We start from the raw sequence: 2,817 nt of genomic DNA on the forward strand, positions 1-2,817 counted from the left end.
CATTGTGGAAGTACTATCTTAAAATTTTTGCTACTTTTCAACAGTGTTCATGCATAATTATATTTAAAACATTAGAGAGGAGAATGAATTAATAGCCCAAAGCATATTGGGCATGTTGATAAAAACTGTGGGAAAGGAAAGCGATGTACATAGTAAATATGGAGGTTGGGACTGAACATATTTATCCTTGGACTTTAAAGAGCTGGCAGGAGCAGTTACTGAGCTGTGACTGATTTTTGCTGGCAAGTCATAAAGAACAGGTAAGGGTTACATGTCTTTAAATAAAATTCAGGCACACACATAGACCTCATTTCCTGGATCTCATCTGACCTGGAAAGCTGATCGAGGTGAGGATGGTAAGTACTAAGTTTAGAGATGGTACTTGGATAGAGGACGTATCAGATATTAAACTGATAAGGACAGATACTACTCTTGATCTTAGCCAAAAGGCCGAGAAGCGAGGAGATGGCACTTGGTACTTGGGGATCACATCATGTAAAATAAAGAACCGAGGACTAAGTGTCAAAATCCTAGTAAGTCTTGGCTCAAATACTAACTATACATTCTTGGAAAAAATATTTTGTTTTCTGAGCTTTTCTCCTGGTTTCCCAAGTGACTGAGATTAAATGATCTGAAAGGGCCCTTCTAACACAAGCATTCCATGATCCTAAGAGGAAAATGGTTCACAAGGGACTATCTACTCGTTGCATCTCCCAGATTAAATCTTGTCATCTCCGTGTTTTCACCACTTGGAATCCTTTTGCCAAACACTCATAGCAAACTGTGACTTCCACAAGGGACTCAATCGCTCTTCACCTTTATTAGAAAAATTTTAGCATTTCTTATTTTTCTAAGAAAACTAGCTATTCATTTGGTGCAGGGACCAAGACTGATACACAGTTGAACTCCAGCCCCTAGCACAACACCCTGCACATAATAGATGTTCTATAAGCATTGCAAAAAACCGAGTCAGACTTTTCCTATTGTCCCAGAATTGGCAACCAGGACCCAAGCTAGGGACAATGAGGCTCTAAGTACCAAATACTCTTCTACCTTTGATTAAAAATGAGCAGCAATACTTCTTCAAACAATATACATAAAAGACCATGAATACAGAAGAGAAAGATAGACTTGTCTTAGTGGAGAGTTGTGTATATGCTCCCCCTACCCTGAAAACAAGTGAATTCAGATAAAACAAACAAACAATAAATCTTATATAAAAAAAGGTGAATACCTGCCAGAAAATTAGAGCAGATATTCATTCCCCATTAAAACTTAGAATGAAAGTGTTACTCACCCCACAACCATCCCAATTCCCTATTTAAACAATGAGAGAAGAGATTGGAGAGATGCCAAGTTCATTGTGTGGCATGACAAAGGTGGGTGAGTTTCTCTTGGGCCAAGTGGACACCGAATTGAGGTTCTAGATTTGAACCAAACTGCAGAGACAGTGCACAGAAATATCACTTCTTAGTACCGATTTCCTATTCCTCACTCATCTTTAGCATAAAAGCCATGAATGATGACCTTTTACGCTAAAGCACTTGTGATCCAGGAAGTACCAAGGTGTTGGAAAAATTATTTTTAAAACATACAACACTTTCAGTATAAATCTGGCTGCATAGGTGAGTAGTTTTCGTCTTCTCTTGGATATCTTACAAAAGGAACAAAGCAAAAACTATAAAACTGATTTTCAGCAAAATTACAAGTCAAGTATAGCCCGCAGACTCCAAAACATGTGTAAGGGCTGCCAAATGAACCAAATTGTTCAAAACCTTTTCAAGAGAAAGGAGCCATTCAGGAAAGTGAGCTGGCCAACTAAAGGCAAATGTCAGAACACCCAGCAGAAGCACTTTCTGAGGGTGAAGGACTCAACCTGAGCAGTATCCCTTTTTTTTTTCTTTTGCAGCTACCAGTCTAAGAATTGAGGTGAGCAGGGCTAATGGCAAAAATCTTTACACACACACACCCACCTCTTATCCCACCATATCAAGAAGAGAAGAGGTAGTCTGTTTTTGCTGCAGCAAAAAAGGGAGAACTTTTAGTGTGATATTAAAGTTTCTTATTTGTGAGGTCAACCAAGGGTTGCCTCGTCTAAAAAAATAAATAAATAAGTAAAAAATAAAAAGTTTCTTTCTTAAGGAAGTCTCCTCCAATTTATTCAATAATGAGCAAGAAGAAAGAATGAGTCTAACACTGAAGATAGCTACTACAGCAGAAAAATATGAGAAAAGGACCCAAACTTACCAAGAAAATATTTCGACCATAATGCCAACTGTCCCCAACCTTTTCGGCACCAGGGACTGGTGCTCCTATGAGAATTTAATGCCTGATGATCTGAGGTGGAGCCGAGGTGGTTATGCTAGCGCTAGTGAGTGGCTGCAAATACAGACGAAGCTTCACTCGCTAGCCCAACGCTCACCTCCTGCAGTGCAGCCCTGTTCCTAACAGGCCACGGACTGGTACTGGTCCACAGCTTGGGGGTTGTGGACCCCTAGTGTAGATAATACTTTTGTTCAGTATTTTTCCATGAAATGAAAAAAAATATTATAGACTTTATTGAGGCAATCATCTCTATTTGGAAAAACCACAAAGAAGAATTGTTAGAACCTAGCAACGTCGAGGCAAAAAGAAATAAGATGTGAACTGGCAGAGTTCAAGAAAGATGTCATAAGACAAAGCAAAATCATCACAGAAATGAAGTTGAAATTGAAAGAAACAAACGTAAAACAAACACTGCAGAAGACACAGAGAATAACCTTTATGAAAATAAAGGAGGAGTTAAGATAATTAGAGAGAAAATAATAGGTAGAGATG

The 2,817-nt window shown here is 38.7% G+C and overlaps 1 pseudogene; it reads right to left on the reverse strand.

Annotated features, from left to right (window-relative positions):
* Positions 1 to 348: 348 nt before the first annotated feature.
* LOC111737002 lies at positions 349 to 462 on the reverse strand (annotated as a pseudogene).
* Positions 463 to 2,817: the final 2,355 nt, after the last annotated feature.

Source organism: Pteropus vampyrus, unplaced genomic scaffold, assembly GCF_000151845.1.
Source record: "Pteropus vampyrus isolate Shadow unplaced genomic scaffold, Pvam_2.0 Scaffold1, whole genome shotgun sequence".
NCBI lineage: Eukaryota > Metazoa > Chordata > Mammalia > Chiroptera > Pteropodidae > Pteropus > Pteropus vampyrus.